Below are 23204 nucleotides of genomic sequence, written 5' to 3'. Positions count from 1 at the left end.
GGAGTCAGAGATCTGTGGCAGAGACAATCCACTAAAAAACTTATCTAAGGCATCTTTACAAATTCCCTTTTTAGCTAAAGACAGTTCTGAATAAAATTGTTGAAATTGTTTATTAATCTCCGACTATGTTATATATAATTTGTTAAAATCGTAAATAGCAGCAATCTTATTTCTGTTGGCCTTTTTCTTAAGTCTATATGCCAACAGCTTGCCAGATGACTTGCCAGATTCCAAGCAGTTTTGCTTAAACAGAATAAAGCAAAGTTAGCCTTTTGGGACAGAAGTTTATCTATTTCATAACTTAAATTGAGGAGGGTTTCTGAGTTTCTCTAGGTCAGGGGCAGAAGCATAGTCTACCTATAAAGCTTTAATTTCCTTCTATGTTTTCACCATTGTTTTAAAGGTAGCATAAAAGATTATACAGCCTCTGATGAAGGGTTAAAGGTTTCCCAAAGTGTAGCAACTGAGGAAGTAGTGGGGACATTTGTTTAAAAAAAAGGTTCTAACTCCTGCTGAATAGAATTAACAAATAATGTATTAAGCAACAAAGAGGTATTTAATCTCCACCTTTGGAGCATGGTCAGATATAACAATAGTACCAATGCCCCAGTCAGTGACAGAATTGATAGTCTTGTGACACTAAGAAATAGTCCAAACCTGACTAAGTTGAATAAACTGTAGAAAAAAACCCAACAACCCTATAGTCTCTGACATAGGGTTACCCAATCTCCACACATATTGTGAGCCTATATCAGCCATGTATGTGTGTGATACCTGACAAGTTTTTGTGGTTTTATATGGAGATGGAGATAATTTATCAAGGACTGGGTCTAGAGTATTGTTAAAGTCTCCAGCTATAATACCAGAATGGTAGACCAGGCCATTTATGCTAAGAAAAATAAATGAAAAATGTTGGGATCATCCTGGTTTGGCACATAGAGATTGTCGAAGATAATTATAGAATTGTTCATTTCAGTCCTGAGGAGAGTAAATCTGCCCTCACTGTCAGACCTTGTGCTCAGAGTATAAACATTCAGCTTTTTATATATTAGTATAGCAAGGCCCCTTGCATTACAATTAAAGCAATTAAAAACTGAAAGGCCTCACTTAAACTACTTGCTTACAAAATTAGACATAAAACTACAAAAGTAACCCAGCACATTATTACTGAAAAATTGCTTGCTTTCTCATTTTTACCATACAATTATAAAATAAATCAATTTGACTATAAATATTGTATTTACATTTCAGTGTATAATATATAGAGCAGTATAAATAAGGCATTGTGTCTATGAAATTTTAGTTTGTACTGACTTTGCTATTGCTTTTTATGTAGCCTATTGTAAAACTAGGCAAATATCTATACCTAGATGAGTTGATGTACCCCCTGGAAGACCTCTGTATACCCCCAGGGATACAGGCACCCCTGGTTGAGAACCACTGGTCTAGCATCTCTTCCCTGAACCTTTTGGGTGCTACCAAAATACAACTCATAATCACCAGGGTTAAGGATAATTTATGGTATAATTTATTTCAAAGTTCAACACACATACATATGCAGTAAATGAAATTAGCCTTGTATGATTTAACAAAATGTTTATACTACTAAAGAGTGATAAAGATTGCGATGATTCAAACACATTTGCAATAATCTAGAATTTTGCTGCAGAATATACCCGCAACTGTGGAAACCATCCCGAAAGCCATTATGAAATTAAATTAGTGTATTACTGCTGTTTAAAGGCAAGCACCAAAAATCTGAGTTCTGTTTATCAGACTGAAGCAGTCTTATGTAGCAGGTTCTAATCCATCATTCTAGTGTTCCACAAAGGTTCTGAATCCCACGGCACTGATGTCATTCTCCCTGGATTCAGCTCTCTGGCTCACAATATAGTTCTTATTTCAGGTACTTCCAACCTTATGTCATGCAACTAATTAAAAAGCAAAGCCCTAATATACAAATATGAAATAGATTTTCTGCAATGTTTACAGTAATTGGGGGTGATTGCCAGGTAAGAACAGCTTGCCAGAGTGGGTGACTGTGACACTCTGTACCTCAAAATAGCACCCAGGATCCCCTATAATCACCACTGTTATATGATTATAATGTTTTGTACATGGTACGCCTTGTGTGGTATCATTTTGTAAGTCTTGATCTGTTGAAGAATAATAACCTATTGGATTGAATGTACTATCATTGTATATGAATTTATGAAGTATTACTATATGTGTTGTGTTATGAGGCTGAGAATGCTCACAAGCCAGTCTTTCAGTTACAACAAAGGAGAAGCCATCAATAGCCAGATGGTCATTAATGGCTGGTCAACACAGAATCCACTATCCCAGAGATTCCTTATAGAAGCACATACACAATGGAGACTATTAGAACAATAGGGACTGCCTAATCCCCATGTCACAGCAAGGAACTTTCCAGCAAGCTGGAAGAAGGTATAAAAAGAAAGACAGTGACATCATCACTTGGACTCCCCTCCTCCAATCTCAACACCTGGAAGCACATCTGGATGACACAGGTTTTGAACTGGGGACATTTTTCCCAGGATGGAAAGGGAGTCTAGCCAGTGTAATGAGCAACTGTAACCTGCTTGTACCATCTGTCAGCGTGAGAAAAGCTATTTGATTCAATACTTGCTTAGACTAAAAGTTTAAGCTTTAGAATGCATGTTTCTATTTTTATCTCTTAAGGTTATTGTCTCTGACAGTGGTATGCCTACCACTTATAATCACTTTTTATCTTTCTGTAGTTAATAAACTTATTTTAATGTTTTATCCTTACCTGTGAATTTGTCTTTGGGAAACCTCAGCTCATTTTACAAAGGCTGGTGTATGCTCACTTTTCTATGAAGAAGTGGCAAACTAAGTAATGAACTTACCCTGGTCAGGCTTCTGCAAGATGTTACAGTTCTGGAGTGTGGGGTTGGAGCTGAGGGGAATTGGTTGGAGTCTCTCTATTGTTGGTTCATGGGTGGCTAGGAGACCATTCATGTAATTCAGTTGGGTGTGTCCCTGCCTGTGGATGGCTGTGTAAGTGCAGTTCCTGCCAGAGGTTTGTAGCTTGACATCAGCATCACAGTGTGAGAGGCAGCCCAGGTTGATGGGTTTGGAGGGCTGAAAGGTCCCACAGCCCAGTTGCACCCCGGGGACCCCGTGTTAATAGACGGAAGTAGAGAAGCAGCCGTCAATATGCTTTGTTGTGCTTATGAGGGCACATTATCTGTCCCTTTGATCTAATTACAGAGAGCAAGGAAGAGACTCCACTGGAAAACTCTGAGTTTGGACGAGGTTTAAATCTGACCCAAAAGCATGAGATGTTAGCCCTGTTAAAACACCACAGGCAAACATTCTCTGATCAGCCAGGTTTAACTAACAAGATGGTGCACTCCATTCAAACCACAGGGCCCTGCCCAGCACCTAGCAGAGCATATCAGGTCTAGGGGGAAATGCAAAAAGAGACCCAGGAGTAGGTTGAGAGCATGTTGGAAATGGGAATAATTACTTATCAAACAGCCTCTGGGATTCTCCAGTTGTAACTGTGCCCAAGTCAGATAAAACCATGAGGTTTTGTGTGGATTACAGGAAGCTAAATGCAATCATACAGCCTGATCCACACCCCACACCCCGAATAGAGAATTGCTTAATTGGTGGGTGCAAAATTCATAAGCACACTGGATTTGACTCAAGAATACTGGCAGATTCCCTTAGGTGCTGATGCCCAGGAAAAATCTGCTTTCATAGTGGATTCTGATCTGTATGAATTCAACGTTCTACTGTTTATTCTACTGCTCTGCTAGGTGCTGGGCAGGGCCCTGTGGTTTGAATGGAGTGCTCCACCTTTCTGAGACTCATTAATGAGATTTTGAATGGGTTACAGACCTTTTCCAGAACCTATATGGATGATAGCTATTTTCAGCAGTTCCTGAAAGAACATTTGTACCACATGGAAGTGGTGTTACAAAGGCTAAAAGAAACCAACCTCACTGCCAAGGTGTCCAAGTGCATTTTAGAAGCTGCAGAGATATCGTGCCTGGGTGGACAGTGGGTTGGTACACCCTGATCCTTTGAAAGAAAGTAGCAGGCCTAATTCTTTATTGGGCTGGCCAGTTATTACTGCAGTTTTGTAAAGGGGTCCCCATAACAGACCTTTACAAAGATGGGCAAATCAGACGAAGTGAAGTGGACTGAGACCTGGGAAAAAGCCTTCCAAAATATAAAAGAAGAGTTATCTAAACAGTCTGTATTAGTCAGCCCGGATTTTGAGAAAACATTCTTGCTATGCATGGACACTTCTAAATTGGGTAGGGAGTTGTGTTGATGCAGGATGGAGAAGGGGGTAAAAGGCACCCCATTGCATACTTAAGCAAAAAACTAACACACACTGAACTACACTATGCTACTGTTGAGAAAGAATGCTATGCAATTGTCTGGGCTGTGAAGCAACTTAAACCCTATTTGTATAACAACAAGTTTAACATGTTCAGTGATCATGCTCCATTGGTATGGTTACACTATGCAAAGGGAACAAAAGCTAGATTACTCCATCAGAGTTCAGCCTACAGGAGGTGTACACAGGGGTGTATCCTTGAAGTATATACAGGAGCTCTGAAATATTCCCTTCTGCACCAATTTAACATTGGGGATGTGACACTGAGCCAGTGAGGGTTAAGCAACCAGCAGGCTAAGTGACCCAAAATCAACCTTTAAGAACATGTTAGAAAAGTATTGAGAATGGTAATCAGGGCCATTCCTTATAAATAGTTATCAAAGCCATGTTAAATAGACAAGAGTTCTACATTGTTAGAGAATTAGAGGTAGTTTCTAATTGTGTTTGCCTATATCTCTTAGAAGTTTAACAATGTGATCTAATTATCTTGTTGATGATAAACTTCTGTTCACGTTTATGATATTTCATTACTATAGTCTATTGATTCAGAGATCAAAAGGGGATATTAACATTTAGATAAAACTTGTAGTGTAATAATCATTGTCGTTATTTCTCTTTGAAGTTTGTAGTAACCTGCCTATGAGCCATTTGAATGGCTAATTGCCTTATGCTAATCAATGTATGCCTAGGAAATAGAGATTTATGTCAAAGCAACCATGTATATTACCTATTCTTCCTCAGGAGGAGGACCTGCTGTGACAAGAGGCTTCTCAGTCTGCTTGGGAACTATAAGAAAAGGTCTCGGGCCTGGTCCTTTTTTAATACAGATCTGCTTAAACTTTGTCAGGGGAAGTTCAAGCCGCAAGACTGAGGTCTCCAGGTATGTCCTGGGGTATTCCTCTATTTCTCATGGAAGAATTTGAACAAACTCTGCACACGGACTCCACATTGGACAATAACCTCTTGAACCAATTCTGAAAGGACTTTTATAAATCAGAAGCTTACCATCTGCTATGAAACTGACCCAAGAAATGTATTCATATCTGTGTGTACAACGATCTTTTAACCATAGTAATTGTTTCTTTCCTTTTTTAAAATAAATCTTAGATTAGTTAAGAATTGGCTGTAGGCAAGTATTTGGGTAAGATCTGAAATATTCATTGACCTGTTGGGTAATGTGTCTGATCTCTTGGGATTGGTAGAACTTTATCTATAGTGAATAAGATTTTAAATAATCCTCATTATATAGACTTGGCTGTCTGGGTTGTAGCCAAAGGCTGGATTCCTTAAAGAGAATTGTATTTTAGCTTCTTGGTAACCAGTAAAGTATTGCAGAAGCTGTTTTGTTACTGGCTTGGTGAATTAAAATATTAGAATAAACCACCAGTTTGGGGGATAATCTGCCCTATTCTTTGCAGTTTGCCTTTATTGAGCATTTTCAGTATAGCCCCTCCAGTGACCATGGTCTCATTGACGTAGGGACTGCTTTTGTTGCCTTGCAAACTCCTTGCTAGAATAATAGACAGGTTCACTTCCAGCCAACATATTGGTGCAGAAGCAAAATTAAGAACATAACTTGGTTGGAAATGCTTGCCTGCTAGAATGGGTGCCCTTAAAAAAATCCTAATAAGCTTTCCGGTTAGCTAAAGTATGATCGTTATCAGCATTATTTTCCACTTTAAGTACAAGTCACCCAATGTACAGTTCCCAGAAGTTCATAATACTAATTTAGCCCCAAATCCTGCAAATAGCAATGCATGAGGGTAAAGTTAACCACAGGCACAGATATCTGCAAATTTGGACTCGTAGAATACATAATATTTTAATTCAACATAGAGAGCAGAGCAGAGAAGCTTAGTGCAGTTCCCCTTTCTTATCACAGATACTCCACTCATCTTACAATTGTTAACAAACTGCTTACAAATCAGTCTAACATTTATCCACGAAGTACAGATACTTCTCCTTCTCCAAATATAATAAATTCAGACTTCAATGGGACTTCTCACATATTTCAAGTTAGCCATGTGCTTAACTGCCTGGCTGGAACAGCGCCAGACTCTCAGCAGCACCTTGCAGAATCGAGCTAATAATACATACAGCTTAGAAGATAAGAATGGCTGTACTGGGTCAGACCAGAGGCCCATCTAGCCCAGTATCCTGTGTTCTGACAGTGGACAATGCCAGGTGCCCCAGAGGGAATGAACAGAACAGGCAATCACCAAGTGATCCATCCCCTGTCACCCATTCCCAACTTCTGGCAAACAGAGATTAGGGATACCATCCCTGCCCATCCTGGCTAATAGCCATTGATGGAGCTATCCTCTATGAGCTTATCTCGTTCTTTTTTTAACCCTGTTATAGTCTTGGCTTTCACAACATCCTCTGGCAAAGAGTTCCACAGGTTGACTGTGCGCTGTGTGAAAAAATATTTCCTTTTGTTTGCTTTAAACATGCTGCCTGTTAATTTCATTTGGTGACCCCATGTGCTTGTGTTATGAGGAGTAAATAACACTTCCTTATTTACTTTCTCCCACACCAATCATGAATGTATAGACCTCTATCATATCCCCCCTTTGCTGTCTCTTTTCCAAGCTGAAAAGTCCGAGTCTTATTAATCTCTCCTCTTATGGAAGCTGTTCCATAACCCTAATCATTTGTGTTGCCCTTTTCTGAACCTTTTCCAATTACAATATATCATTTCTAAGATGGGGTGACCGTAGTATTCAAGATGTGGATGTACCATGGATTTATATAGAGGCAATATGATATTTTCTGTCTTATTATCTAACCCTTTCTTAATGAATCCCAACATTCTGTTCGCTTTTTTGACTGCTTCTGCACATTGAGTGGATGTTTTCAGAGAACTATCCACAATGACTCCAAGATCTCTTTCTTGAGTGGTAACAGATAATTTAGACCCCATCGGTTTATATGCGTAGTTGGGATTATGTTTTCCAATGTGCATTACTTTGCATGTATCAACATTGAACTTCATCTGCCATTTTGTTGCCAAGTCACTCAGTTTTCTGAGATCCTTTTGTAGCTCTCTGTAGTCTGCTTCCGACTTAACTGTCTTGAGTAGTTTTGTACCATCTGCAAATTTTGCCACCTCACTGTTTACTCTTTTTTACAGATCATTTTTGAATAAGTTGAATAGGACTGGCCCCAGTACATACCCCTGAGGGCCACTACTATTTACCTCTCTCAATTCTAAAAACTGACCATTTATTCTTATCCTTTGTTTCCTATCTTTTGACCAGTTACCAGTCCATGAGAGGACCTTCCCTCTTATCCCATGACAGATTACTTTGCTTAAGAGCCTTTGGTGAAGGGACCTTGTCAAAGGCTTTCTGAAAATCTAAGTACACTATAGCCACTGGATCTCCCCTGTCCACATGCTACTTGACTTCCTCAAAGAATTGTAGTAGATTGGTGAGGCATGATTTCCCTTTACAAAAACCATGTTGACTCTTCCCCAACAAATTATGTTCATCTATTTGTCTGCAATTTTATTCATTACTATAGTTTCAACCAGTTTGCCTGATACTGAAGTCAGGCTTACTGGCTTGTAATTGCAGGGATCACCTCTGGAGCCCTTTTTAAAAATTGGTGTCACATTAGCTATCCTCCAGTCATCTGATACAGAAGCTGATTTAAATTATAGGTTGCAAACTGCAGTTAGTAGTTCTGCAATTTCACATTTGAGTTCTTTGAGAACTCTTGGGTGAATATCATCTGGTCCTGGTGACTTATTACTCTTTAGTTTATCAATTTGTTCCCAAACCTCCTCTAATGGCACCTCAATCTGGGACAGTTCCTCAGATTTGTCACCTAAAAAGAATGGCTCCAGTTTGGGAATCTCCTTCACATCCTCAGCCGTGAAGACGGATGTAAAGAATTCATTTATTTTCTCTGTAGTGGCCTTATTGTTCCTGAATGCTCCTTTAGCATCTTCATCATCCAGTGGCCCCAGTCGTTGTTAGCAGACTTCCTGCTTCTCATGTACTTAAAAAAAAAAATTACTTTTTTTTTTTCTTTTTGGTTATTTATTCAAATTCCTTTTTTCTTCTTTCTAATGATTTTTTACTTTTTTGCTTAGTTTAGTTTTCTCTTCTCTTTTTCCTCACTACACTTAAACTTTTTTTTTTTTCTTTGCTGCTCTTTTTTACTTTGTTGTTTTTGTTTGGCACTGGCACTGTTCTCTCTTACTTTTTTTTTTTTTTTTGGGGTATGTGTGGGGTGTACCCACCCCACTACTGGGCTGGGAGGGGCATCCATTGAAGAGACCAGCGCCCATGCCCCCTTCCCCCCCTAGTGTGCTTCAGGTGCTGAGGAGAAGAGAGAAGAAAGAGTCCTCCACCTCAGTCAGGAGTGCGATGTGGAAGGAAGGAGGGTTTCTGCTGGTTTCTGCAGAGGTGCCTGCGATGCTTCTGGAGGTAGAGCCCAAGGACAAGTGACAATGCCACAGGTGACTAGAGACTGCAGAGACCACCGGAAAACACTGCACCCACCCACTGTGCTGGCTGCCTGCTGCCTCCAGAAGAAGAAGAGAAAGAGAGGCCTTTGTTTTTTGTTTTTTGTTTTTGTTTTGGGGCTGCAGCAGCTGCGCTACTTTGCACTGCTAGCTTTGCAACTCCAGACCCACCCCAGCCCCCCCCCCAGCTGCTGCTGGCCAGTGGGCTGGGTTTGCCTTTGATGCCCCGTTGCTTGCCTCAGCCCGCTGCGCTGCCTGCCTGCCCCCTGCCATCCCCACAGCTGCCTGCGCAGCTCCAGCCAGGAGGCTGCAGGACTCTAGACCAGCCCAGGCCTCCCCTTGAGCTGCCCCTTGCCTGCCTGGGGCCTCTCTGCCCCTTGCCTCCCCCCTGGGCCAGGGCCTAGACCAGAGCCCTGCCCTGTTGTTTTCTGTCCCAGCTTGCCCCTGTTTGCTGCTAAAGGAGCCCTGCAGCCCCTGCTGCCCAGTGCAGGGGCTGCTGGGCTCCAGATGTTTGATGCTTTTTTCTGTGAGAAATCACCCTGAAAGCACCCTGGGACGGGACCCACCCATGTACTGGTGTGGCCTGACCCCTCCCCACACTAGGCTCCAACCCAATAGCCAGGGCAATAGGGCCAGCTATTTATAGTATGGTATACATAGTTTCTTTATTAAATATTTAAATATTTTTTTCTATCATCTTGTTTTTTTTCTGTTTAATTTTTTAATGTACTTTTTTAATTTCCTTTTTTTTTTTTAATTTCTCCTTAATCCCCTTTTTTGCTACTTAGTTCTGAAATTTTTAAATTAATTAGAATGTTGTAATGTTATTCTTTATATACTATATTATACTAAATGTTATTATATTATGGTCATTATTACCTAAACCAGGACTAAACCCTCCTGACCAGACCACCACTAGCCACTTGTCTATTTCCAACTAATCCAACTAGCTACTGTGGGTTCCAGGACTAGCTGCACCTCAAAGCTTTGTTTCTCATAATTGTCCTGTCAATCATCATTTGCAGTCAATCCTTTATTCAATTATATTCTCCTTTATTTTTTTTCCTTTTTATTCCTTTTCTCCTTTTCATTCTATTTTCAGATCCCTAGTATATCCTAGTGGTTATATCTATATCCCTAGCCTTCTTATTATTATATATTCTTATTATCCCTTATTATTCCTTGGAATTATTATTCATAGAGATTCTTTGGTACATTTTTTTTTTTTTTTTCATTTTTTTCTTTACTTTTTCATCATTTTATCTCATCAGCCCATTCATATTCATCATTTCATCCTTCATTTGTGTTCTGTCCTGTGTTGTGCCTTTGTGCCCTGGTATCCCTGTGTCCATTGAAGTATCCTTATCATCTATTATATCTTGATCCTCATCATATCATTATCACTCTCACTATATTTATTATTACTATGAAATCTTGTCACTTTTAATCTGCCTGCCATTACATGATGTAATTGAATAGGACTCTTTTTCATTTGACTGTTTCTCATTAGATCCTCCCATATTTTAGCATCTTCCATTCTCTCCTCCTTACTAGGACATAGAGACTCTCCATTAATAAATCCTCCCCTAAGGAATGTCTCTCTCCAAACCATGTGCTCCTCTGCACCTGTTGGCTTTCCCCCAGCCCTTAGTTTAAAAACTGCTCTAATACCTTTTTATTTTTAAGTGCCAACAATCTGGTTCCATTTTGGTTTAGGTGGAGCCCATCTCCCCCGCCCCACGGCAGCTCCCGGCACCCCCCTCCCGCGGCAGTTCCCCCCACCCTGGGGAGCCGTGTGGCAGTTCCCCACCCCAGCTCACCTCTGCTCCACCCCCTCCCCGAGCCCTGCAGCAGCTCCCCCCCCCGAGGCACCTCCCCCGCAGCAGCTCCCCACCCCGGCCTGGGGAGCTGTGCAGCAGCTCTCCGCCCCAGCTCACCCCTGCTCCGCCTCCTCCCCGAGCACGCCGTCGATGCAGCGATGGCGTACTCGGGGAGGAGGCGGAGCATGGATGAGCTGGGGCACGGCGTTCCCCTGCATGCCACCCCGCCCTTACATGCTGCAGGCGACCCTCCCGCGCCCCCCTGTCCCAGCTCCCTCCACCTAAATGCCGGTGGCAACTGGGGTGGCCGAAGATCCATCCGCCACGGTCCCTGCCGAAGAAAATGCCACCCCCCAAATCCTAGCACCCTAGGTGACCGCCTAGGTCACCTAATAGGTTGCACTGGCCCTGGCAGACTGGCAGCCTCAGAGGGTAATGTCTACACTACGGGATTATTCCAATTTTACATAAACCGTTTTTTAAAAACAGATTGTATAAAGTCGAGTGCACGCGGCCACACTAAGCACATTAATTCGGCAGTGTGCGTCCATGTACCGAGGCTAGCGTTGATTTCCGGAGCGTTGCACTGTGGGTAGCTATCCTGTAGCTATCCCATAGTTCCCGCAGTCTCCCCCGCCCCTTGGAATTCTGGGTTGAGATCCCAATGCATGCTGGGGCAAAAACAGTGTCGCGGGTGATTCTGGGTAAATGTCGTCACTCAATCCTTCCTCCGTGAAAGCAACGGCAGACAATCATTTCGCGCCCTTTTTCCCTGGATTGCCATAGCATGGCAACCATAGAGCCTGTTTTGCCTTTTGTCACTGTCAGCGTATGTGTACTGGATGCTGCTGACAGAGACGGTACTGCAGTGCTACACAGCAGCATTCATTTGCCTTTGCAAGGTAGCAGAGACGGTTACCATCCCTATTGCACCGTCTGCCATTGTAAATTGGTGATGAGATGATGGTTATCAGTCATTTTGCACCGTTTGCAATTGGTAATTGGCGATGACAGTTCTCAATCCTTTTGTACCATCTGCTGCTGTCATGGGTGCTCCCGGCTGGCCTCACTGAGGTTGGCCAGGGGCGCATGGACAAAAATGGGAATGACTCCCCGGGTCATTCCCTTCTTTATGTTTTGTCTAAAAATAGAGTCAGTCTTTCCTAGAATATGGGGCAAGTGTACTAGAGAACCAGAGAGCACAGCTGCTCTGGGTCAGAGCCCCAGAGATCCCGCAGAAATGATGAGCTGCATGCCATTCTAGGGGGTGCCCCTGCAACAACCCCACCCGTTGCTTCCCTCCTCCCCCAACTCTCCTGGGCTACTGTGGCAGTGTCCCCCTATTTGTGTGATGAAGTAATAAAGAATGCAGGAATAAGAAACACTGAGTTTTTAGTGAGATAAAATGAGGGGGAGGCAGCCTCCAGCTGTTATGATAGTCCAGGCAGGACATTAAAGGGGGGCGGGAGAGGAGCGCAGCTTCCCACTGCTATGATAGTCCAGGGAGTACAGAATCTTCTTTAGACATGAAAGGTGGAGGGGGGGCTGATGGAGCTCAGCCTCCAGCTGCTATGATGAGGACGGTTATCAAGCCTTTTGTCCCGTCTGCCAGGAATGACTGGGAGTCATTCCCATTTTTACCCAGGCGCCCCCAGCCAACCTCACCGAGGCCAGCCAGGAGCACTCACGGGCTGATGATGACGATGGCTACCAGTCATTTTGCACCATCTTCCACCAGGAAGGGGATGCTGGTGTTCAGTGCTGCAGCACCCTGTCTACCAGCAGCATGCAGTAGATATAGAGTGACATTGAAAAAAGGCGATAAACGATTTTTTTCCCTTTTCTTTCGGGGGGGAGAAGAGTGTAAATTGATGACATACACCCTGAAACACCCGGGAAAATGTTTTTGACCCTTCAGTCATTGGGAGCTCAGCCAAGAATGCAAATGCTTTTCGGAGGCTGCGGGAACTGTGGGATATCTGGAGTCCTCAGTCCTCCCTCCCTCTCTCCATGAGTGTCCATTTGATTCTTTGGCTTTCTGTTACGCTTGTTATGCAGCACTGTGCTGAATCCCTGCTGTGGCCTCTGTCTATCATAGCCTGGAGATTTTTTCAAATGCTTTGTCATTTTGTCTTCTGTAACGGAGTTCTGATAGAACAGATTTGTCTCCCCATACAGCGATCAGATCCAGTATCTCCCATACGGTCCATGCTGGAGCTCTTTTTGGATTTGGGACTGCATCGCCACCCGTGCTGATCAGAGCTCCATGCTGGGCAAATAGGAAATGAAATTCAAAAGTTCGCGGGGCTTTTCCTGTCTACCTGGCCAGTGCATCAGAGTTCAGATTGCTTTCCAGAGTGGTCACAATGGTGCACTATGGGATACCGCCCGGAGGCCAATACCATCGAATTGAGGCCACACTAACTCTAATCCGACATGGCAATATCAATTTCAGCGCTACTCCCCTCGTCAGGGAGGAGTATAGAAATCAGTTTAAAAAGCCCTTTATATCGATATAAAGGGCTTTGTTGTGTGGACGGGTGCAGGGTTAATTCGGTTTAACGCTGCTAAATTCAGTTTAAACGCGTAGTGTAGACCAGGCCAGAGTAGCTGGGAAGATAAAAAGGGTCAGAAGCAAAGAGGTGGGGCAGCTACCAGAAAAGTTAGCAGGCCAGAGAAAGGAACTCCTGTCAGCAAACTACTAAAGGACCACCCAGGCACAATATCCCAGGAAGGAATGAACAGACCAGCAGACTGACAAGCCTTAAGGGGCCTTCGGGGAGATAAGAAGGAGCTTAGGTCACTGTCAGAGTCAGCAAACCCTGATTCTGCTTTTCTAGCTTGAGGGCCCTTTTATGGAATTCAATGGAGTAAGTGGGCCTGGATTCCCTTACCCATCCCTGATGGACCTGAGATCAGAGAGGGTACCAAGAATAGATGGATGGCCTGAGTGAGGTGGGGCCATACTCTGTTTAGCCAGGAGGGGCACTGACTCACAGAGGGGTTGTGATGTTAAATTTGTTAATATTTTTAAAGTGCTTTTAGATCCTCGGACAGAAGGTGCTGTAGAGGGGCAAAATATTCTAGAAGTGTAAAAGTAACTTCACCTCTAAGACCTTTAGGGAGGAAGATTATATTTGTTTATCACGTCTAATAAGGCCACCTCCCATTTGCCTTTTGGGAAAATCCATTGTCAATATTGAACATTACTTTCTAGTCTGAGAAAAAAGAAGTCCATCAATATGTGCATTACAAAACAAGCAACACATTTTACAAAGCAAACAAGAAACAGCTGGAATATTAAACTGCCTAACCCTTCATTTTCTGATATGGCACACTGCAAAAATCCTTGCTTATTTCACAGGTTTTTTTGACCTTTCTCAAGATGATGCCATTTCATCCCTACCTTTCTTGTCACTAGAACTTGCAAACTGTCAGATTTTGATTCTCTCTTTTCCCTGGTGCTATTTTGTAAATTTTGCCATGAGGGGAAAGTATATTTCACTAACAGAACTGGTTTTCACTCAGAATAAATGAAAGTGTGCATCACAGCAGAGCAAGGAAGGAAAAGGAAAGTTCAAAAGAAAAATCTATGAGCAGAACCTTGCAGTAACATCTTTTGCTGTAGCATATCACCTCATTCAGGGAGCCTAACAAATGTACAAGCTCTGGGAAACATGCATGCGTCTTACAATGGGAACTTTGCCTATGTATCCAATAGCAGTTTTTGGCCCAAGAGTATCAAAAATGACACGGGTCAGTGCTTGACTGCAAAATCTCCCAAAAAATCTACAGTGGAATGTAGTTGGTGACCAAATACACCACTACCTCGATACAACGCCACCTGATATAACACTAATTTGGATATAACGCGGTAAAGCAGTGCTCCAGGGGGTGAGGGTGTCAGCGCACTCTGTTGGATCAAAACAAGTTCAATATAACATGGTTTCACCTACAACGCGGTAAGATTTTTTGGCTCCCAAGGACAGCGTTATATTGAGGTAGAGGTGTAGTTCACATTCCTTTGAGTCAGTACGGAACCAATGCCAGGTTGTGCGATACAGCAGAATTGCTGCAGATGAGACTAGAACTTGGGGAATATTGCAAAACATTTTCAGCATATTTATTGGAACTTTGAAAACAAATTCATCTCAGCTATTTCCCTGCATTTTTTATGTTTGCATTCTGCTAATGTGTACTGAATGACCTTAATGTGAGAAATGTTAATGAGAAGAGTTAATTTTAAGTGGACGTTGAGGAATATTCAGAGATTGTGAATGTGGATTTAATAAATGTGAACATTTTGCCACAGAAACCTGATTGTAACATTTATGATTTTCCTTCATGTGTCGCTGCACTTTCTTTCATGCAGCCCGACACATGAAGTGCCCTTTCTGAACTACCCTCTAAGCTCCTAACTTCCATTGAGCTCTGTCATAAACAGATAGTTAAGGGTTAATTCCTCTTTTACCTGTAAAAGGTTAAGAATTTCACATAGCCTAGCTGACACCTGACCAGAGGAACCAATGGAGGGACAAGATGTTTTCAAAGAGGAAGGAGGGAAATCAGTCTTTGGTCTGTTCTGAAAAGTTTGTGCCGGAGTGAAGGATCCAGGAATCAGCCATCTAACATTTCTTAAAAGTAGTAAGTGTTTAGAGAAAGAATGTATTAGATTATGTTTATTTTCTTTTGTGACTTCGTTTTGGCATAGAGGGAGAATCAAATTGGGTGTCTTTGTGTAACTAAGGTTTTTGCCCAGAGGGATATCCTCTGTGTTTTGAATCTGTTGTCTGTGAGAGTAGTTGCATGCTAATCTCACAGTCGTATTCCTTTCACCCTTTTTCTTTAATTAAAATCTTCTTTTAAGAACCTGATTGATTTTTCCTTGTTTTAAGATCTAAGTGTTTTTGGATCTGGGCTCACCTGGAATTGGTGGAAGGTGAATCAGTCTCAGTCCTGCCAGGAAAAGGGGGATAAAGACTGGGGAAATATTTGCGGGGGAAGACAGAGTTTCCAAATGACTCTCCCAAACATTTGTTTAAACTATTTGGTGGTGGCAGCTACTAGATCTAAACTGGTAAATGAGCTTAGGGGTTATCTCATGCAGGTCCCCACATCTGTACCCTAAAGTTCAGAGTGGAGGTGACACCTTGACAAGCTCAGTGGAAGTTAGGAACCTAAATGGCTTTGAGGATCAAATCCGGTAGTTGTGCTCAGAGGATGCCTACGTGGATCAAGTTTCTATTCAATATCTGGCCAGAGGAGGTGTCCACCTTCTAACTTTTAGCCCAGTGGTTAGAGCACTCATCTGGCATATGGAAGAGCCAGCTTAAATTTCCCCGTCTAACTGAGGCAGAGAAAGAATTGGAACAAGGGGGTCTCCCAGCTCTTCTGAGTGTGCTCTAGCCACTGAGCTATGGGATATTCTGGTGTGGGATTCTCTCTCTCTCTCCTTCTGAAGCTATTCCACTTTGGATAAATACTTAAATAGTCATTGGGTCAGAGACAGAATGAGCAATAGAGGGAGAATGACAGTGTAGCATGGTCGTCAGAGCACTCTCCTGAGATGTCTGGGAGACATCTATTCAAATAGCCTCTTCCCCTCAGGCAGAAGGGGGAGTTGAACCTGGGTCTCCCATGTCCTGGTTGAGTGCTCTAACTAGTTGGCTGAAAGTTAAAAGGTGAAGTACCTCTTTCACTGGCTCTTTGGTGTGGATTAAGCAGGCACCTAACTTATTCTTGCTAGAAATGACTTAAATGCCTAAGCTACCTGAGTCCAGAAGAGAGGTTCCTAACTGTGGCCCACAAGCAGTTACAGGTTGCTCGAGAATAAGGAGGGCAACCCAGAGGCAGATTGAGTAAATGGGTTTCTTTATTGTGTTACTTGTTCCCTTTGACCCAATTGTCAAGTAAGCACTGAATTAATCACATCACACTCTTTTATCTAAGTTAATATGTAAATACCCTTATTTACTACTGTCATAAACAGACAGTTAAGGGTTAATTCTTGTTTTACCTGTAAAGGGTTAAGAAATTCACAATACCTAGCTGACACCTGACCAGAAGGACCAATAAGGGAACAAGATACTTTCAAAGTTGGGAGGGGGGAAAACAGTCATGTGTCTGTTCTGTGTGTGCTTTTGCCGGAGTCAGAGATCCAGAAAACAACCATCTAACCCTTGTTTAAATTAGTGAGTATTTAGATAAGAATGTGGTAGATGTCTTTATTTTTCTCCTTCTCATTTCTTTTGCAAAAATAGAGGGAGAATCAAATTGGGTTTCTGTGTAACTTTAAAGTTTCACCCAGAGGGAAATCCTCTGTGTTTTGAATCTGTTGTCTGTGAGATTATCTTGCTTTCTTATCTCACAGAGGTATTCCTTTCACCCTTTTTCTTTAATTAAAAAAAGTCTTCTTTTAAGAACCTGATTGATTTTTTCCTTGTTTAAAGATCCGAGGATTTTGGATCTGGGCTCACCAGGAATTGGTGGGGGGAATTTTCTTGAGTCTACCCAGGAAAAAGGCAGAGTTCCAAGTGGCTCTCCCCTAAGATTTGGAACATGCTTGGTGGTGGCAGCGACTGTTTTGCCTAAACTGGTAAAAATAAGTTTAGGGGTTATTCATGCTGGTCCCCACATCTGTACCCTAAAGTTCAGAGTGGGGGGGACACCTTGACAACTACAGCACCCCCTAAACCTTTTTTTGATAATATGAACACCCATATAATGAATATTAATAGCTATATACTGAATATAATTATACCCACCCCGGTTTACTGTTTACAGCATTAAGCATATTATACAGACATATTTACCTTGAAGATACATTTCATTGCAGTAATTGTAGCCACAAGTTCCCCTAGTCAGCAGTTCACAGGGGAGGGAGGAAGGAGCCATGACCCCGAGCTCATTTATGTAGCTGGGAGAGGAAAAGAGGGGTGAGATAAAACTTCTTCACACAAAGGGTATCCTTCAGACAAACACATTCTTTATGCAGCTGCAATGCTTATCTATCCTTAACAAAGCAGAAGGGAAGGGAAAGGATGTGCCTTATTCCCTATTACCATGACAGCGGTTACCCAGGTATTTACTTAACTCTACATACCCCAGCATAGGTGTGTCCCTGCAGCCCACAGTTAGAATGCTAACTCCATGCGACGGATGACATACAGGACACACTCTTCTGGTTGACGTGTCTCATTGGCTAGATTAGGTGGGGAGCCACCTAGGATGCTGGCTTTTGCGGATCACAACTTAGGTGTGAACAAATTGGAGAAAGTCCAAAGGAAAGCAACAAAAATGATTAAAGGTTTAGAAAACATGACCTATGAGGAAAGATTGAAAAAAATGGGTTTGTTTGCTCTAGGGAAGAGAAGACTGAGGGGGGACATAAGTTTTCAAGTACATAAAAGATTGTTACAAGGAGGAGGGAGAAACATTGTTCTCCTTAACCTCTGAGGATAGGACAAGAAGCAATGGGCTTAAATTGCAGCAAGAGAGGTTAGGTTGGACATTAGGAAAAAAATTCCTAACTGTCAGAATAGTTAAGCACTAGAATAAATTTCTTAGGGTTTGTCTTACTAAAGAAATCACCAGCAAGCAAAGATCAATCATGGCTAATTTCAGCCAAAAAGGACCCCCCCCCCAAAAGATACAGGGTATTATCAAGGAAGCAGTTTTGCAACTTTCATGATATTATAGAATCTACTACCAAGTGTTTCAAACAGTGCTGGGGATAATGATAGACCTAACTAACTAACTGTTGCAGTGTGTAGAAAGAAGTCCACATTAAAAATGCCACAATTAGCATTAAGTAGCTCCCTCGATGGAAATCTCAACAGAATGGGCCTGGAACCTGAACTACCTTCTCATCATAGAGTTGGTCTCTACAGGTCAGGGCAGGAACACGTGCATGTGTGAGAAGAATACCTGGATGCTGCTGCATTTTCCCCCTTAACAATCGCTAGCCTTTGTCTGTTGTGTAACAAATGATATTGATCCTATTCAGCTGGATCTATATTAAAGACAGACTTTCACAAAGGAGAAATATTGTTTATTTCACAAACCTTACCATGGTCCTGTCATGTTCAGCATTCCTTACACTGATTTCCAATCATTTTGCGTGAGTAAGAACTTTCCTGTCACATACTGTCTCTCCGTTTTTGCTTATTTCTGCAATACAGTCACAATCCAGTATTAGTAACATAGCAGGTTATTGTCCTCTGTTTGAAGCTATTAAGAATTACATGGCATTTTTACAAGAGTAGAGGCTTTACTTCAGTCTTCCAGTGACAATATTCCTTTCCCAACACTGTTACAATGCGCTTTTAGCTCTGTCATAGGCATCAAAGCAAGCGGATCAGCTTCATAAAGAAAACAAGTGCTCCAGTTCGCATTAGTTTTTCAAACCACCTTGGGGAAAAGGACCATAACATCACCCACCCCGCAAAACAACAACAAAGATTACTATTATAAGTTATAGTATAATCAAGATAAGGCTTTTAGGCTCAGATCCTCAAAGGTATTTAGGTTACTAGCTTTCATGGAAGTTAGGAACCTAAATACCTTTGAGGATCTGAGCCTTATAGAGTTTGGTGGTAGCAGCGACTCACATGAGGATTATTAGCCAGCTGTAAAACAGAAAGACTCATTTGCCTGATGCTTCTGATTTTTATACTGACACACATGCCCTGGGTTTTCATTTGATAATCTGTTGCCAGCGCTGCCCAGAGGATTCAGGGGACCCGGGGCAAAGCAATTTCAGGGGCCCCCTTCCATTCAAAAAAGTTGCAATACTATAGAATACTATATTCTCATGGGGGCCCCTAGGGGCCTGGGGCAAATTGCCCCACTTGCCCCTCCATCTGGGTGGCCCTGCCTGTTGCACTTATGCCTGTAGCAGGGCTTGATTAATCTGGTTCTCACACTCACTAGTGCTCTGACAACCTTCTAATTAGCTTTTTAATGAGGAGTAAGTAAGCCCTCTCTCTCTCTCTGGCCCAGTTACTATTCAAGTATTTTATACAAAGTGGAACAGCTTCAGTAGGAGTGATTGAAAAAGACTCATCCCAGACTAGCCCATAGGCAGGTGGGCATCCACATGGAAAAAGAAAGACCAAAGTTCAAATTGCTATTCCAGATCAGGGATTTGAACCTGTGTCTCCCACCTCCCTATAGGAAAGCCATAGCCACTGGGCTAAAAACTATAAAGTGGGTGTTACTGGTGCTCTCGCCTCCTCCAGCCACTTTTTGAATCTAGTGCTTATTGTTTTTTAAGATGCCCCAAATTCTTTGATTAATTCATTTCAAATTTGAGAATAGGGGTTGATCAAATTGCATTTTTGACAAATAAATTATTCATCAAAAAACAAAATCCACCCAGAACAAACGTGTTTCACTTTCCCATCTCTGCCTTCTTCTGTGTGACAGAATTGGAGTAAAATGTTGAATTGCAACCATGTGCTCTCCTAGTTCACTAGGGGGGAAAAAAATCACAAACCAAACAAACAAGATGCCCAGGAGAAAATAAACTGTCTTTAAGTACTTAAACTTTACAAGAGTAGCTGATAAAATTGGATGACATTGAAGCCAAACGTGCAAAATAAGAGTAAAATGGTGGTAAATTTGCAAAACTGCTTTCACCTTTTTTTCTCTGAGTCATCAGTGAAGGAAAGTAATATCTTTCATGCCATAGTCACATGTAACAAGCAAGCAGTTCTCTCTGGTATGACTCTAACCCAAAGAAGCCCTTAAGCTAGTGAGATTTGAAGGTATCAGCCAGCTCTATGATACTGAGTTCCTATATAAAGAATTTGAAATATCACAGGGAGTCCTGCTGGGAACAGAATAAGTCTTAGGTCAGGAAGGGGGGTAAAGTAAGAAAAAAATGAGGTAAGAGAGAATGAGAATCATAAGTGCCATAGCAAAAGGCTCAGCCAGACATCTCATTATATTCTGAGGAAAGGTGGATGAAATTGGCACACTGATGTAATGGAGCACTGATTTTTAATGTCCATGAAAGGTGGAAGACCAGGAAATTCCTCCTAGCTAAATTATCTGTTTCCAGGCCAGGCAATATCTTTTCTCTTCCACTCTATATTTCTTAGTGGTTTTCATTGTTAGTTGCTATATATTACAACATCCACCCTTCTCTGCAACTCTGAGACCTTTCAATCCCTCATTTCTAGGAATTTTATGAATAAATCATTGACAAGAAGCAGGATCAGGGATCAGGATAGGTCATACAGTTAGCTGAAGAGAAAGATATCATAGGAAACAAAGATCAGTTTGGGATGAAAGGAGAGAGTAGGAAAGAAAACAGAAAATGTGGGTGGTAGGGAGGGAGAAGATCACAAAAGGTTTGTGTAATCTTTGGATAAGCATTAACAAAATCTTTGGATAAGTTATTAAAATTTATCTGAACCAAACCAATGAACCTTCTAAAGTGTCACCCTTATTGTGATTAAAATTAAAACAGTTAAGGCCAAGATTTTCAAAGGGGATAATTTTAGGAAGACACTTTAATGTGATCTGATTTTCTGAGGGTGGTTATAAAAAACTTGCTGAAAACCAGGGCCTTTTAAGGTGTCTCAAATTGGGTACCCAAAAGCTGAGGCACCCAAAATGACTAGTCACTTTTGAAAATCTTGGTCATAATTTCCTTTTGGCTAAACCTAACTTGCTCTGAATTAAAAACAAAACAATGCTGAGTACCAGTTTTTACTCTGGTTAATTTACAACAACCAAGACAACCAGACAGTAGCATACTTAGTATAATACTTATTGCAAAATTAGACAGCAAAGATTTTTGTGTAGATGTTAAGAGCTCTGCTTGCATCCGAAGAAGTGGGTATTCACCCACGAAAGCTCATGCTGCAAAACATCTGTTAGTCTATAAGGTGTCACAGGATTCTTTGCTGCTTCTAAAGAGCTCAAATAATATTCTTATATAGCATTTCCTACCCTCCCATTTAAAGTTGCATGGGAGAGCTCAAATTCAGAAGAAATTTCTGGGAACTCTAAGCCACAGAGCCTTCACTGAATCTTTGATGCAGATAACAGTACACTTCTCCATTTAGTGAGTAAGGATATGACCCTCCAATCCCACAGATTTGAGATTCACTGTAAATCTTCATAGTATTCCCCAAGCCTCCTTGCTGCTTTCTAAAACATCCACCTGTTATGACAGTACAGCTCCTTATGCACCAGTGTGCATTATAATATATGGGTTAATATTGTTTTACATGGTAAAAAGCAGAGGGGATGATGTATTGTATCACTTTGTGAAGGGATAATTCTGCCCTGCGACATTCTGGGACCAGAGAGAGCAAATGAAATGTTGAAGAGGAAGCAGACCATCAATAGCAATGCTGTAGCTCCAAACTCTCCTCTCTAAGAGAAGTCTATGGACGATGTCAGTGTATAGGATAGTGAACCATTATTGAAGTGACGATAAGGAAAAAATATTATGCTACATATAGATGGGGAAAGGACAACTTAACAGAATATTTACTAATTTGCGGGTTCAAGGTATGAAGAAGATCCTGTTTGTTAAGTGTCTTTACTGTTATTTGTAGGACAAGTCAATTTTTTTTCCATTTAATCTATTTTGGAATGACAACTGGGTTTTCAACTAAACAAAATGTTTTGTGAAAAGTGTTTGCTTTCTGCCGAAAATTTCAACTTCTCACTGAAAAACAGAACATCAAAAAAATGAAAAATTGCAGCCTATAATAAAAAATATTCAGTTTGAAAATATAGCTGCAGTATCTTATGGGAGTTCTAATTCATCTCTTATGCCCCATTCCTTTCTATGGGCGGGTTCCCTAGTCAAATTACATCTGTTATGACGCACCACAGTCAGAGACTCTCATGGTGCACCATAGTGATTCAACACGAGAGGAAACTTTGGTATATCAAGGGAGATATCATCTGGTCAAGCCACCTAGTCCATAGAGGTTGACCATGGGCATGAGACACTTCAGCTACACTTCTCATGAGGAACCGCTGCAGCACCTCTGAATCAATTTTTTTGGTTTTCAGCTGAAAATTTTCAGACAAAAAATTTTGGTTTTCAATTTTTTTGCCAAAAGTTGAAATTTTCCATGAATGGGGTGAGAGGAAATAATTCTTCTGGACGGATCTAGTTGTTTATATTCAAGTTTGTAAACAGATTACTTTTATTTATTCTTCCTTGTAATGTGTGTTTGGGAAGGATTTCTTGTTACCTATGCCAGCACACTCGCCATAATTTATAAAGGATTTTAGATTATGGACACTTTGCATAACTACCACTAGCACTCGCTTTTTTTATCTTAGAAGATAGCAGGGTAGATGCTGCAGTGGAGAATGGAATTAATAGCTGGAGCTGTCTGGAGTAGAGCAGAAACTGTTTGGGATTTCCCAAAATAGGCCTTAGAAATCTCACCAAAGCTTGAGTTTCAGGCCAAAAACATGAGAACTGTCAGCTCTGCATTAGCATGTTAGTGACTCAAGTAACAGCTACCACAGTGAG

General features: G+C 41.6%; 1 long non-coding RNA gene across 2 annotated transcripts in view; it reads right to left on the bottom strand.

Annotated features, from left to right (window-relative positions):
- Window positions 1-23204, bottom strand: part of LOC120399034 — a 70112-nt gene that overhangs the window by 33279 nt on the left and 13629 nt on the right. For both annotated transcript variants that reach the window (XR_005594892.1, XR_005594893.1), the window contains exons 3-4: window positions 18762-18862; window positions 17506-17609 (exon numbers count right to left, since the gene is read on the bottom strand). This is a non-coding gene — a long non-coding RNA (uncharacterized LOC120399034). The remainder of the gene's footprint in view (window positions 1-17505; window positions 17610-18761; window positions 18863-23204) is intronic.

This window comes from Mauremys reevesii, linkage group 2 (assembly GCF_016161935.1).
Source record: "Mauremys reevesii isolate NIE-2019 linkage group 2, ASM1616193v1, whole genome shotgun sequence".
Lineage (NCBI taxonomy): Eukaryota > Metazoa > Chordata > Testudines > Geoemydidae > Mauremys > Mauremys reevesii.
This window is presented reverse-complemented; position numbering and strand designations above follow the sequence as displayed.